This window comes from Porites lutea, chromosome 5 (assembly GCF_958299795.1).
Source record: "Porites lutea chromosome 5, jaPorLute2.1, whole genome shotgun sequence".
NCBI lineage: Eukaryota > Metazoa > Cnidaria > Anthozoa > Scleractinia > Poritidae > Porites > Porites lutea.
In genome coordinates this window covers 40,841,531-40,858,180 of record NC_133205.1, presented here as the reverse complement: position 1 = coordinate 40,858,180, position 16,650 = coordinate 40,841,531, and the positions used below count along the sequence as shown (strand labels likewise).

At 37.1% G+C, this 16,650-nt stretch overlaps 1 long non-coding RNA gene and 1 pseudogene across 1 annotated transcript; both read left to right on the top strand.

Annotated features, from left to right (window-relative positions):
* Window positions 1–742: 742 nt before the first annotated feature.
* On the top strand, window positions 743–1,775 carry LOC140937677 (uncharacterized). Its single transcript, XR_012165507.1, has 2 exons — window positions 743–965; window positions 998–1,775. It is a non-coding gene; the product is annotated as an uncharacterized lncRNA (long non-coding RNA).
* Window positions 1,776–6,336: 4,561 nt separating this feature from the next.
* Window positions 6,337–15,887, top strand: LOC140938389 (uncharacterized; annotated as a pseudogene).
* The last annotated feature ends 763 nt before the right edge of the window (window positions 15,888–16,650 follow it).

The following is a 16,650-nucleotide window of genomic DNA, read 5'->3' as shown; positions in this document are numbered from 1 at the left end:
CTGTGTTCTGTGTTTTCACTCACGTGGCCAGCATCCATGCAAATTTATTGGAACAAAAGAAAGCATTTACATAAGAAAAGAGTTCAACTCCCACAGGACTGGTTTGGGACACAAACATGGCCGCCGTTTCATTGTTTTGGGACACAAATATGGCCGCCATGACGTCATGTGAAAACACACAATTAATTTCGTTTAGTGAACTGCAGGATGAAGAAAACATAGGCACGTTAAACGTGCATGAGCTATTTTGAATGCTTCAGTGTAACGATAATACTTCGGTGTAACCTTACCAAGAGTGATGATTTGGTTTTTGTGCGAAATTGGGTATTGCGCTACATAAATGAAAACGCGAAACGCTCAGCTGAGTCGATCCTCAACCTATATATTCACTTTCCTCTGTCTTTCCCTGTTACATCTGGTGCAAGTTAAACAAATTGTTAAAGTAAAATAAATTTCTACTCACCAAACGTTGATTAGAAGGAAAACTCCAAGGTTTCCTCGGAGTTTCTTAAGCCAAAATGTGACTCATCGAATACTGAATAGTTACGAAATATCAGGATTTTTATCATTGTGGTAGATGGTTGCATCATCATAATTCACGAGGTTGTCACGTGCGATTCTACTCAGTGAAACAGTCTTTAACTCCGACAACTTGTTTCTTCATGTTTTAAAAGCTATTGCTTCTTAAAAGACAAGAGCCTTTTTTAAGGCATTGGTTACAAAACCAAACAGGTCTTCATACGTCCAAGTTACTATTTATCATTGTGAAAAGCCAATCTGCATGAGATGTACAGTCACACAGCTGGCACGTGAAAGTGTTGGACTTTGCCCCCTTTCGTGGTTCGTACGTGAGGGAATTCGAGTTATCACACAGTAAACTAGTAAACAGAATTATAAAAATAACTCTTGCACACAATTTGCACGTGAAGATGTTGGTCTTTGACCCTTTTACAATTCGTACGTATGTCTTTGACCCTTTTACAATTCGTACGTAAAGAAAAAGGCAAATTGTTTACTACAAAATTTTCTCAAGCGATTTTAAGAAATCACCTCGGCTTCATTACAACATCTGCAATTAAATTATGTTTCATGCAACGTCAAGGTTGATACCTAACATTTATTAACATTTGTGAGACAGTCTTTAACTCCGAGAATTTATTTCTTTATGTTTTAAAAGCTATTGCTTCTTAAAAGACAAGAGCCTTTTTTAGGGCATTGGTTACTAAACGAAACAGGTCTTGATACGTCGAAGTTACTATTATTATTGTGAAAAGCCAATCTGCATGAGATGTACAGTCACACAGCTGGCTCGGAAAAGTGTTGGACTTTGCCCCCTTTCGTGGTTCGTACGTGAGGGAATTCGAGTTATCACACAGTAATCTAGTAAACAGAATTATAAAAATAACTCATGCACACAATTTGCATGTGAAGATGTTGGTCTTTGGCCCTTTTACAATTCGTACGTAAAAGAAGGCAAATTGTTTTACTACAAAATTTTCTCAAGCGATTTTAAGAAATCACCTCGGCTTTATTACAACATCTGCAATTAAATTATGTTTCATGCAACGTCAAGGTTGATAGCCTAACAGTTATTAACTTCCAAGAAAATTATCAAACTGCCGAAATATATTTCTACTTGTATCATGTTACTCCACTCAATACAACAGTATCTAATTATTGTGTCAACTAGCTTCTTCCAATTTTATTCCCTAACGCTGCTGTTTCTACTCAAGTTACGCATCTTTACTAAATAAAATACGTTTCAGAAACTATAATACTTAGTGTGCAGGAAGGATGTATCATGTTGTTCACTTATTATTCTTTTTGTTTTGTTTTGCCAGAACGAAAAAGGTCTGTTGAACTTTGTAAGCGAGAGAATAATATTTTTAAAGCTTGTTTACAGGATTAACAATACTCGGTACAGCTTTCACAAAAATAAGCTGCCTTTTTAAACTTCTAAAACCACATTTTATAGGGCGCATACTTTCGAATTAAAGTCCATATCTAAATATCAATTATTGCTTCATTGGAAGAGCTTTGAAAATATATGATCTTTTATACTCTACCCAGTTGTAGCAGGTGAAACAGAACTCATACTGAGGTGCGTTGTACAGATAACCGAATTAGGTCAGCAATTCCTTGAAGCAGCATCCATACTAAAATATGAACCCTTAAACAGCTGCATCACTGTACACAGCGTTTGAATCATGAAGATATTTAATGTAATTCTTCCAAACACCTGTAGCCGTAATAAAAGACGAAAAAATTGTGAAGAATCAAGATGGCAGTCCCAAAGTGCCCTTGTTCGACCTTTACCAATGTCATGTTTAAGTAGATGCTAAGATCTCATTGGTTCCTAAGCATCAACTAATAGTACCTTCAACCTTATTGGCTCTTGCAACAAACATCCGAACATACAAAGTTACAAAGCCACAAAGATACATACGCTCACACCACTGACATATGAGCTATTTTTTCAAAATAGCTCAATAAATGCAGAGAAGATCATTTCACTGAACCCTTTAAGCCCCAAGATTGATCAGCATCAAATTTCTCCTTGTAATATCAATGCTTTGTAAAACAGAGTGGTCATTAGAATTACCGACGTGATCACACAAAATGAATTTGCTTGATATTTTATTTTTTACTTGTGGCGCGAAATTGAGAGCGGAGGAAAAATAAACAGAAGAAAAGCTCACTGTTTTTTCCATCACAGGGGGGCTCACACTGGACTTCCACTTGAAGTGCATTTGAAGTGCACTTGAGACTAACTTGTGTGTGAACGGGTCCCGCTTCACTTGACTGATCTTGACTAGTTGTAGTTAGTTGCCACAGAAACGTCAAAACCTCAAATAAAGTGCCGAAGTGCGCTCTCAAGTAGAGTCTTCCTTGAGACTGCACTTATCCAATCAAAGCGTCGGAAGTTTATTATCAAAGTGTCAATCATCTCGAGCCAAAAATTTCACTCTCGCATGAATGAGGATACCGATCTCCACGAAATGTGAGTGGGTTTTTCTCAGTTCAGGTTCAGAAATTTCACGATTTCCTTTTTTCACTGTATTTGACAGCGGAGACAACGTAAATGCAAGACTTGGCTGTGAAAACGAAATGACCTATGTGCACGAACAGCGATTTCCTGTTGTGCGATTCGTTGAATGCAGTTCATTCTTTATTCAACTCTTTCAAGCTCGTTTTTCGTGTCCACCTGCAGCAATAAGCATTCACAATTTACAAGATGAGTCTACGTCACGTCTCATGAAAGAAACAGGAAGCCATTACATTTACTCAAAGAAATTGTAAAAAGCGAACCAGAAAATAAAGTGGATACAAAGCAGAAGAAACAGCTAGAAGAGCTCTAGCGTGATGAGAGTGGGACCAAAGTAAGAATTGAAGCGCTCATCGACTGAAAAGAGAGGAGGGGTGTAGAGTGACATTTACGACAAAACTCAGGGGCACCCAACGTCAATTTTCGAAAAATATCTGTTCAGAAGGCAATTTGAGATCTAGAATTTTCGGAACATTTTTTGTAAACTTTCTTGCTTGCCTGCCTCTCCTAGGATTTTTGAACATCTAAAAAATGGTATAATTGCCCATTTTTAACGGATTTTTACCCTAAAAAGGTCATCTAGAATTTTCGGGAGCCTTTTTTCGGACTGAAATTTTCGAAAAGGTAAGTTTTGATCCCTATAATTTTCTGATCACTAGACTTTCAGCTATAGGAAATCCGAACAGATGAAAAATGTTAAGAGGATAAAAACATGTCTATATCTACCGTTTAAATACTAAAATATATTTAACAATGCTATATTTAAGTGGTTTTGAACTATACCGTAAAATTCCGAAAATAAGCCCCTCCAAATATAAGCCCCCCAATTTCGTAACGCAAAAAACCCTCCGTTAGTATAAGCCTCCCGGGGGCTTGTACTTGGAAATTGCCCTCAAATACAAAGTAAATCAAAGCAAAAGCGATAAATTTCCTTTCAACTATGAGGCTAGCCCCTGGCTAGCCCAATCGATTTTGAAACGCAAATTTGCCTCCGTAAATAAGACCCTCCGAATATAAGCCCCTAAAAAAAGCCCCTCAAAAAGGGCCTTTGAAAAATATAAGCCCCGGGGCTTATTTTCGGAATTTTACGGAAAGAATACACAATCTGCACGGAATACGATTTTGAATACTTGAATCAACGAGCTCAAATACAGGCAAGGAGAGCTTTTAGAACATCGAAGAAGGGAAAGCATCTGTCGCATTGCTATCCTTTTATTTTGGCACTGTTCAAGAAAACTGTTGTCAATAAACGCAAAATCACGCTTTGCAATATATTCTACGGCTCTTGTCTTCGCAGACGCACATGTACGACAATTGCTCACTTTAACTTTAGTGTGAACGCCATTTTCCACTAAAAAGCTGAGTGCACTTCAAGTGCTTGTCAAGTGCACTTGGGGGTCTAGTGTAAACCCACCTAGTACTTAACGCCTGGAACAAGCCAAGTCGAAATCCCTTTAATAATATTGTGGCAGGAAAAACCGAATAACCCAGCAATTAACTTCAAAGTAGGCCTGGATACAAAAATCCCGAAAATAGCCTAAAACTCTATCCGAAAATACTCCAAAAAAGTCTATAAATGCCAATTTATCTCTAAAAATCTCGAAATTCATTCTAAAAATCCTTATTTATCCCAATTTTGTTTCGAAATAATCACATAATTTGCATAAAATGCGGGATTTTTGTGACCTGTGCAAATTTACCACAGGTCCTGTGGTCAACTTGCATACAAACACCTTCAAACTGATTCAGAATGATTATTTATTTACTAGACAATGTACGTGGTTTGTCACGTTTACGTATTTATCCTTCAAACAAACGATAACGTATCGGTCAAATCGAAGCCTCAACATCGCCCCTCCCCGGAAACCCCCTGGGGATTTGACTTTTGTGAAAATTATTGTTCAAATTCCCCCCTACCTGGGCCAAAATGCCTTTCAAATGCCCCACACTTAAGGGTCCATTCAGGTGATCAAACGGCCCCCACCCCGGGGACATTTCACAGGGACAAAAATGACAGAAGGACGGCGGAAACGCCTTCAGTTGTTGAACAAAATCTTTATAAATATAACAAAAACTGAGAAACACTGTTAGTGTATTTACTACGAACAAAAGTCTCATGCAAAGCGGCGGAAATCGCTGCTACAAGGTCACTGAATGCTCAGCTTTTCTTCGTCATGCAACATACAAAGCGTTCTATAAAAAAAGATCCCACCTACTGAGATTACTACATCATGACCATTTCACTGACATGCATCATCGCTCACCTTATTAATTAACATACTTGCAGTAGGTCAAAGTAGTTGACCTGAGCTTGTTATTTTATTTTATGTTGTTGTATTGAATCGCCGGTATAGGTATTGTATTTCATTGTAAGCACAACAATAAGATACATTCATACATTCAAAGCCTGAATCCAATATTAAAAATTTTAAAGTTTAAATACTTCAAATACGGCACAAAGCTTGTTTAAGCCCTTTCCTCGCAACCAATTGGCCACAAAGGCACAATCTTTTCCACGAAAATCCTCTAACACCTCGTCCCCCATGATAGCTCGCCACGCCAATGATTTTACATGAAATCGAGGGTGCAGTTCAAATTCCTAACCCCTAAAGCATGGGGATCAAATTCCCCACCCCCTGGAACACTCTGATAATCAAATTCCCTCCTCCCCGGGACGGCAAAGGTGTCAAATGCCCGGGGTATGCCCGGGGGAGCATGTTGAAGCTTCGATTTGACCGATACATAACGACAAATAAGAACTTAGTAGAGCTTGACTGTTCATGTGGCATAATAACAGTTTTTTTCTGAACATTAAAATCCTAAAATTTTCTAAAAATTTCTTAAAATCCCATTTGCCTTTAAAAATCCTGAAAAAAATCCGGACTTTTGTGTCTCGACTTAGTTTAAAGATCATACAGAAAGGGTTTTGTATTTACTCGCGGTGTCCTCATGCTCTCTAATAAAAATTGGTCTTTTTAGTTACTGTCCATGTTCAATTCAATTCAATTCAATCTTATTCACACTTTTATAAAATATTTACATTATATTTAGTAAGGTAGAAATACACTGATAAAGGAGAAGAAGAAGGAAAAAAGAAAATTAACGTATTGGATAGAAGTGTACGGTGGTCAGAGGAGCCTAGCTTTCGAGCTAACCACGGCTTTTTTTGTTCTCTACAAGACCCTCAATTTAGCGATTTGCAGATGAACGAAAGGGATTGTTGCACTTTTTTTTTTACCCTTTTTTGGTGAACCACGATGTCTCGATCCTGGCAATGTTAGACAAATTGACAGGTGCCCGTCAAAGTAACTACATGTCCCACCCTCATGTCCACGCGAAACGCCTTCATCCCCGTTGAAACCAACAACCCTGATCGCCTGCACAGATCTGGAGGATGGAGCAAGCGGGAGAGATGGTAGGTTAAATAAATGGTGAATTTTCCTCTTTTAACGATAACACATTGTCGTATGGCTTTGTTTCCAGTGTTGTTGACTTATTTTGGGGTATTGATTCGTTTTTATGCAATCTTTCGTGGAAACTTGAGGAAAGGTCGAACTTGAAGAAATGGCGCGTGTTTCCAGGAAAAGCCCTCAGTTAAACTCGCATAACCATAGCGATAGCCTTGGCTTGTTTATGAGACGATCTAGCCTCAGCGAAAAAACCCTTGGTTTCATATTTTCTTGAAATGCCGAGTTCGTCAAATTTAAATTTTTCAAACTAGAAATAAAGCGCAACCGACTTTCTTGTGATATGATCAACCATCAGTATACAAACAGCGGGGCGCGGTTGAAAAACCTTTTCGAATAAAAGATCGAGCGGTTTCTAGACATTTAATATTTACGTTTGGTATGGTATATGGTATATATTTGGCACGTTGCTACTCAGACATGATTTAAAGATGTTCAAAATTGTGTTGTTAAAAGGAAATGAATCGTAGTGGATGTTAGCTGGACATCCGATGGATCTGAATCTGGAGTGTTTGTGCAGCAATGATTCTCGAATATTCTCTAATTATTCGGTACAGGAGATCTGATATTTTACTGAAGGATATTCAAAACAGTTTTGTTATTTTACAAAGCTAGAAGGAATTCGATCTAAGTTAACGTTATACTCTTTTTTCACTCTTATCATTTTTCGAGTAGAACTCGATGTACTCACTGTGTTAGGTAGCCTCCCCGCAGACGTCCGTTGGGGTTCGGTTGTCACGCATTCATTTCTCCCCCACGGGAGAAGACTGAAAAATATCCTCCAGAAAGAAGCCTTCACTGTTTTTCCGTAACAATGACAGTGGCAAGTATAAGATAATTTTTTAATACTTCTTTTCGTTCAATCAGATCCGACTAAAAACAACAACCCAATTTGGCGTTACAGAACTCGAGTCGAGTTAGACAAGAAAAAAAGCACATAAAACTCTAAACATAATCTTTTAGAGATCGGAAAGGAAAACATAATAATTTTTCCCAAGTCATCCCCCTTTAATTGTTCCTTGATTCTGTAATGATTGCACATTCATCATGAGCTTCTTGTTATTGAGGGAAGTGATTAAAGTCATGACACTTTTCAATCTGTCTCCCCACAGGAGACTGGTGGTGTGTTTTTTTTTGTGTGCCCCTCTCCTCCCCACTGTAAAACAAGTGTCTCGTTAGCTCCATGTCTATCACTAGCGGAAAACAAGAACAAGATTTTGATGTTCCTATGCTATTTTGTCCGAAAATGTGTTTAAATTATGTCCTTCTGGCTTGTTAGTTGGATGGTGCATATCTTGTCTAAGCCCCCACCCTTAAACTAAGCGGGTCTGGACAAGTATGCAATTTATACCACTTTGCCAATAAGGTCATAGGAAGTGACCATCTATCACTGAAAATGAAAATCTTCACTTATATTCAGGGAATAACTGCAGTATCCATGTGTGCACATTGGAATGAACCTGCAAAAAGTGTTATTTAATGTTGCTGTTTTTGTTTAATCATGACGTAGTGCCCACCTCATGGCAGTCTGTTGACATGGAAAGTGTCCATAGTGTCATAGGGTCTTTTAGAAGGTGGAAGGTTTGCTCAGCCTTGGAGAATGGATGATCCTTGCTGCCAAGGCTTTAGCTGCATAGTTCAAAGATGTACTTAAAGAGACATTGTCTTGAGAAGGATTCCAGGGCAAGGCCATTCGCTTTGATTTCCTTTATGAGCATTATAAAAGTCGATCCACCACATAGCAGTCAGAATCATGCTGCCATTACCTTACTTTGCCAACAAAGGTTCCTCAAGTATCATGTCAAAGACACCAAATTATGTCTTTTTTTCTTTTTTCTGACAGCAGTATAACTTTGTAAGCTCACCAATACCATTTGAGTGTCCTGAGGCAATCCTTTCATCTCCCTTGTCTTCACCAACACCCCACACAATGATAATGGACTCACACAGTGGAGTGTTTACACCAGTTCCTTGTCAGCCACGAGTGTCTACACCTTATCCTGTCATCGATTCAGTCATTTCAGGAAAAGGTATGGTAACTCCCCCGATCTACACCTTATCCTGTCATCGATTGCTTCTTAAGATTTTATAGATCTAGTAAAGAAAAAACTATACCCCTGATTCTTCTTTCTGCTTCTCTTCTTCTTCAAACTGGGGTTATAATAAACATTGATGTAACAGATTACTTATTTCCTTAAGCCCTTTAAGGCCTCTGATCACTCAAACAAAATTCCAAAAGAGAAAATTCACAAAAAAGGTCAAATTTCTTTTTGCAAAATCCAATGAAATAAGTATTACTATGCAAACATTCTGTCAAAGAAATTCATTTGAATGGTAACATCGTAGGATTTTGTCCAATGATTCAAGAAGGGTGACAAATAATCTTGCCATAACATGGGCTAGAAGCAAAAAGGTTAATTAGCACCAGCTCTAACATGAGAGAGATGGAAAAATAAAGCAGAGTGTGGAAAAGGCCTCAAGTGTCTCTAGCTCTTAACACTCTCTTTGTCTTACAAATTAACTCAAGGCAATTTGAGAGGAGAATCAGGCATTCATCAGAAATCAGTTTGAGCTAATTTCCAGGCACCATGTGAACAAAAACTTTGAGATCAAGCAGAACAATTTATTAATTGTTGCATTCCCATTTAATCTGTTCAAAGAACTGACTTGTTATTTGCAAATAAAGCTGGGATTTCTTTCTGCTCATTTAAAAGGAGCCAGCAAATAGCATGAATAGGGTTGGAAAAATTAAGGACAAAATAGAAGTAGTTCCTTTGCACCTCATGTCCCATTTGAATGGATACAGCATTAGTCCTCAGGTCTCCTTAATTAGTCCAAACCCAGAACTTTCTTGTAACAAACAAAGTTATACCATCCTTGCAGCCAACAAAGCTTGATACCTGGCAAAATTAAGTTGAACTTTATGCAACACAGTTCACTTCATTCAGCAATTCATTTTAGGTTGCAAAAAATTTCCTGGGGAAATCTGGCAGCAAATGGACTTGTCTTCCATTTCTAGAATCTCTGTATGTCTTGGTATCTGTGAAACTTAATGGAAGCTAGCATACCCCTTACAATATTAAATAAAAGACGAACAGCAAGGTCAGCCTAGCTTTTGGCATTTCGTATTCAGACTGAAGGATATTCTAGTTACAGATCTAGAAGTGATATAAAATACTTTTAAGGTAAGGTTTTCTGAGGTAAATTTATTATAAAACTTTTACAAGTGTAATTTACAATTACAGCTATTGTTTGAGGGTCCAAAAACAATACCCACACTTGTAAATTACACTTGTTAAAGCTTTATTAAATATATTTTCCGCTGTTATTAGTGGTATCAAACTGCACTTTTTATCTCCCTATTTAGACTGGCCAGCAGCCCTGTCACCAGAAAACAGAATTTTTCCCTCATCTTGGAGTTTTGAGCCTGCTGTTAATATTGGTCAGGAGTGTCAGTTAGGCTCAGTGTTGCCAGTGACAACAGCCACTCCTTACTCTCTTCATCATTACACATTCCCACAAACTTGGCAGCATGCTGTCCCAACACAAAATCTAAGGTACAAATAATATCAACTTTGTGTTTTTGATATGTTTAATACTGTCTTTTTATAACCCCTATAGGTAGATGAATCTGGACTTTAAAAAAACTGGAATTTGAGCTTGTCTTTTGGGCATGCAGCTCTCGTATTTTGTTTGCCCCGGGCCTTAGTAAATGATTTTGCTAGATGATGACTTAGCTTTCCACGATGAAAAATCTATTTGCCCTGGACTACTGAAGGGGACTTTTTAAAAGAAATTTCCAAAGCTCTTGTTATTTGTGATCTGAATATAATTTGTTAGTATCCTATTGACATAATGTTCTACAGCTTATGAGCTTTTGTTGGAAAAACCTCAAAAGTGATAATGTGGGAATTTTTCAACTTACAGGTATTATAGAGAAGTTATAGAAAGGACAATAAAACAAATTGCCCATTACCCAAAATATGCAACTACCATGTGGGTCTGCCACCCACTTTTCACAGACGTGTTCAATTTCTATCAATTTTAATTGCTGCATATTGAAACTATTAAATGTCTCAGAGGCACAAATTAGTCAGCTAAAAGAATATATAGTTAGCAGTCAAAACAGTTTTGAGGTTTTGATGTATCATTCTGCATGTGGATGAACAGAGCAAAACAGAGCAGATCTTCCCTTTCTGCAAGTAAACGAATCACCTAGGAACATCTGTGAAACTGCCAAAATGTAGGTTTAGTCAAGAGTTACTCCCTCACGGTTATGAAGGAACCTGGCTCTGACATGCTGAGAATTAATTCTACGCTGGCAGTTGCACAATTTGTGGGAAAAGGTAGATTATTTAAATTTTTAAGTAGATGTCATAATGAAAACAGCATTGTGGAATTTTAAGGAGGCTTAATGTAAATTAATAGATATACTTTTCTTGCAGTGGGCATAGTCTTCAGAACAGTGATTTCTGGTATCCAGGGGACTCACCACTGATAGATGAGGTAAAGTTATCAAAATATTGTTAATGTCATTGGGAATCCTTTCATTCCTGTATAAGTGGCCAAAGAAAAAGTCAGAAAAATTTCAAATTTCTTTTTGTAAAATCATAAGAAATAAATAGTACTTTGCAAACGTTCTCATACTAATGAGGATTCATTTGAATGGTAACACCATGGGATTTCATCCACAGATTGTAAAGTTAAAGTGGCATAATTTTAAATAATTTCTCCATAACATGATGCAGGAGTGGAAGTTGGGGTCGACTAAGACACTCATGAGTATATAAGAAACATGATTCTTGTAGAATTTTAGAAAGTTTATTTTTGAACTTCTTGTTTGTAAATATAGTTTGGAACTGCTGATGAAGATGGTGAAATCATTGAACAAGATTCCAAAGTAACATCAAGTACAGAATTTGGTAAAAAAAAAAAAACTTTGTTTCTATGCCTCATTTAATACTGATTGAGTTTTTGGTAATTAATTACCAGGTATGGTTGAGGTGTAAACATTTCATTTGCTGGAATTACAAAGTTAACAAATAATTTGTGAAAAATGCCAAAATAAAATAATTTTTTCTAGTTTGTGAGAAAATGTAGTTATATACTACACAGTACTTAACTTAAAAATACCGCTATCATCAATAACGGTAGTACTAACATGATTATATATGCAGTAAATTGTTGTTTATGTTATTTTAAGCCTCATCAGGATATAAAAAGTGTCAGCCTTACTTGGAGATCAGTGCAAACATGGCTGCCACAAAAAGACAAGAAACTCAAAGTACTGGTTTTGACAGAAAGGGTATGTTGTTTATAGGAGTTGGTTATTAAGTGTGAATTTGTAGTTTGAATTTTTTTTTGGAGGAGCTAAGTTAAATAATTATTGTAAAAAATGCCAAAATACAGTAAATATAGTGTCATGACTACAAGAATTTAGTACTCCCTCAATCATAATAACTACTCATAATTTTTTTTTCAAACTCTAAGCCACATCGGGATATGAAAGGTGTCAGCCTCAGATGCAGTTCAGTGCCAGTATTCCTGCCAAAATAAGACAAGAAAGCAAAACTGCTGCAGGTTTTCACGGTAAAGGTATCTGACGTGGGAAATTAGAGAGCTTTAGATTCGAGGAAGAGGACAACGTTAACTATGGGGACAGCATTTAATTTTAAGTTTTCTCACCTATATTCTCTAAAAACAACCACCCCAGAATGCATCATTGTACTGTTTTTCACCACAAAAGTTAAGTTTGCATATTTATGTTCAAGGAGGTAAAGCCCTTTAATTTTGCGATCGCTAAATGATTTGATAACTTGTTTTCACCACTATGACATTCTCGCTAAAACTCATAGTAGAATGATGATGACTATCACATTTTCCTGCCAAAGTGATGTTGGTTCACATGCACCCACTACTTAGTTTTGGGAAAATCTTATTCTTGTAGTCATCCTCGTCTTGGAATCTAAAGCCCTCTATTATCCTTTGTCACTTTTAATATGTGGTATTGGAAATTAAAGAAGCCCTAAAAAAATGTGGTTAGACTGTATCTTTGGCGGTACCCTCGCCCTTCCTCCCCATGCCCCATAAACACAAGTTGACCTAGTCCACGTGTATTATAACATGGGTGTGGCTCAGGACATTATGCAAAGTCTTACATGAAGTACAGACCATCAAAATTCGCTTTTTTTTTTAGCAAAATAGGCTAGTTATTGATGAAAGACATTAGAATATGTCAGGAACACTGTACTATAGAAAGTTGTTTTTTTTAGGGGGAGGTGGCGGGGGGGGGGGGCTAGCCTCAATACAAAAGTAAAACAGAAAATTTTTATTGGAGAGATTGGGTTGGGAGACTTGTGTATAATCCAAGAGAGTTGGTATATATTATGACCTTTAATCTCAAAACAGGTTTAAAGTAGTGAAAATGTACTACCTGAACTTTCACTAAATACTTACAGTTAATGTAGAGAGGCATTTCTAGACTTACCGCCTTAGTAACAAGATTCCTGTCATTGCTAGATCTTCATCATTCATTGTTATGCTAACAGTGCTACAGTTTCTATAGAAGCTTGTGCCTTTAAGCATAGTCATCACAACATTAATTTGCTAATTTTCTATCAACAGAGGTGAGAACTCAAACCCCTTGGAAATTAAAGAGGCCTAAGTTATCTTCAGATACTCAAAGTCAGGACAAGAAGAAGTGCAAGAAGCCAAGGAAGAAAGTAGATCCAATTAACTATTTGCAGCAAAAAGCCATGTATGTCATATTAATTGGGTAGCATCGCGTTAAATCTGGATTTATATGCAGTTTCTTTCCTGAAATATCAATTTTATATCTTGCATTTACTGCCCTGTGACTTATCATGACCTGTACAATTAAACCCATACCACTTAAATGTCACTTATTTGTGAAAAACATATAAAAGGTGCTTGTCACATGAAAGTTGTATCAATAATTCAAGAGCCTTTCTCATCGATGATAAACTTCAGGCCCCTCTAGACACCAGCCATAAAGTTGAATGGACTAAGTTACTTGTAGTACACTTACTTGCACTTGAGCAGTGGACAGGCATAACTTTTAGGATTGTTTTGAACATACATACATACATTAACTTTATTTAAACTTAAGTTTTAGAGCAGCTTTAGTGAGCACTATCACTATCTTTGAAGAGTAAATAACATTTTCACCATAATGTATTTGCAGGCAAAGAAAGAGAGAAAAAGCTATTAGAGACAAGCTAGAACACCTGAGTAACATGTTACCATGGGTGGAACTAAAAAGAAACCGTCCATCAAGGAAGGAAATACTTGAAAGGGCAATAAGTCGTATCATACAGCTACAAGAAGACATCCGAGAAGCCTATCTGCAAAAAGGGCTCAAAACGGAAGATGTGAAGGCTGCACTGCAAGACAACTTGATGATCAATCTCAGTGATGGCCCTCTTGACACCACTGATCCAGCCAATGAGGTGTCCACGATTTCTGATGAATCCAGTAGCTTCCCAGGCACTCCAGAACTTGTCATCAACGACAGTGTTCCAGTTACATTACCTTCGCCAACCTCAGAAGTGGGAAGCCAGGAATCAGAAGAACCAGTGGAGGTTGAATGTGCAGTGAAAGGAGTCAAAACTGATGAAATGACTCCACATGTTAAGAGGCCAATGAATTCATTCCTACTGTTTAGTAGAGAGTACCGGGGCTTATTCAAGCGGCTGTATCCAGGCAAGGATAATCGCAAGATCAGCACCCTTCTTGCTGAGGCGTGGCGAAGAATGAAACCTGAGGAGAAACAGCCTTACAAGGACAGACAGAAGGAACTGATGAGATTAACTAAAGAGTCACATCCTGATTTTAAATATTAATACTTAAGGAGTAAGAAGAGGTGGAAGATGTCAGTACCATGTTTTGCTTTAAAGCAGTGGTCAAATGCATGAACGTTTGATCTTTTCTAACTCTTTTTTCTTGAAAACATATTTTTTGTTTTAAAGCAATTGTCAACAATTTTTTAGTTAGTACCATAGGTATCATGAGGATTTGCCTCACACTAGTGTTATTCTGTTTATTAGTACCATCTGCAAAAACAGAAGTAAGTGTAACACTTTTTTATAAAGGAAGATCTAAATTAGTTAACCCTTTTAATCCTAGATTATGACTTGTTATGGCAAGATTGTTACTTTTCAAATAAAACCTCTTTAGTAGTACTATTCATTGTTTAGGATTTTACGAAAGGTAATAATTTAGGATTTTTTTATGATTTCTTTAGCCTTTTTAAAGACTGTTCCCATATTCCGGTGAACAAAGGTACCACTTCCAGGTTTGGGGTGACAGAAATTGAGACAGAGATTAATATGTAACAGTCACAGAGTCGAGAAGTGGTGGTTTCATGGAAACTAGATTTAAGAAATTATCCGACTGGGTGGGATAATCAGAAAGAACAAAATGAAGACTTTCCATTTACCAAAGTGCAACTTGTTGCAGCAAATTACCGGTGTAATATAAGCAACAAATCTTTCTAAAATTTACCTGGACTCTAAGCCAAGTTTATAGGGATTTGTATATGGAGTCATCAGAGCATAACATTGCTTAAATCTTATTGCCAGTTTGTTCTAACAAGATGAGTTTTTGCAAATTCAGTTTTTATCTTGTTCTTTCTAAATAAATTTTTGTGACATCAAACTTCTCTACTTTATTTTCCACTCAGGCTGGGACATCGTTTTATTATTTGTGTGCTTACTGGAGTGGAAGCAACAATAACTTTGAATTGTTGAAATTCCTGTGCAGTCATAGTGAGCCCTGTTTGTTACTCTAGGGAAGGGTTCTTGTAATTTTACTCAGGCTTTTTATTCTATTATATTTGAAGGCATGGCCCTAGGTCAAATTTGAATATAGATATACATTTTTTTTTATTAGGTTGTGTAACAAGAGTTCAGATTTTAAAGTGACAAACCCTTAAGCCTTTTTTCACATCATTTAGCCTGTTTAAGCAGGCGTTTTTTCGGTGTGTTTGTCTCCTTACCCCTTCCCCATAATTTTCCTGTTTGATCTCCGTTTAGCTTTTACGCTGCTGAATCCCTTACTTTACAAAACACAAATGAAAAAAGCACCAAAAAACTGCCGACTACGCATTATTGAATACATTGAGGATAATTTGCAATCGATAAACTAATCTTTATTGTCATTTAAAAGAAGTAGAAATTTAAGAAAAAAACTTTATTTCATCTCTTACAGCCCCAAGAGTGATCAGAATCCAATTTCTCCTGGTAAGATCAATGCTTAACCAATACGAGGTTATAGGAATTTAAAAAAATGATCAAACAAGAAGAATTTTCTTGACAAATACCTGTCAATTCTGTAGCAATTTCATGGAAGTAAAGAAGGAGAATTTCTACTTTGAAAATAGGGTTTGCGGTATTAAAGTGATAGTGCATACACTAGATGAATGACTGAGACTCCTTAGCCATTATTAACCCCTTGCCTACCAAGGACGTTTATATACATCCTGCATGAAGTCACTCAGTGATGGAGGACGTATATATATGTCCGGCTGTACAAGTTGTCTTGAATAAATGAACTCTGGTCGTGAGAAATGGCTGCCGCTTGCTGGGCATATTTGGCTCTAGTAGGCAAGCGGTTAAGTTATTAAGATGACTATGACGTTGACATTTTCAGCCCTGATATCAGCATTCATATTCTCACTGTTCTCCATACATTTTCTTTGGTGCTGATGAGAGGAATTTGTTTTATGATTAAGAGAATATTTTTTTTAGTTTGTGTGATGGGAACTAATTCCCATGACCTTAACATTTTCATTAAGTACTGGCCGACACTCTAAGGAGAAAATAGATACTGATCACTCTTAGGACTTAAATATTATGGAGCATAAAGGTGAAAGCAATTGTGTTTTTGAAATAAATGATGAAAAGTGACATGTTGTCTCTTTATACTTACTGCAGCAGGATAAACAGCTCATTCTGTAGAGTGCTTGATTGCAGAGCAGGAGGTCAGGGGTTCGATTCCAGAGGCCGGACTAATACTCACTGAAATAACTGAGAAATGAAGTTACTTACTACCTTTGCCCTGCATACAATCAGCCAGACCTTCACGTGGCTTGATGACCACATAAAATGGTGGCCCCAT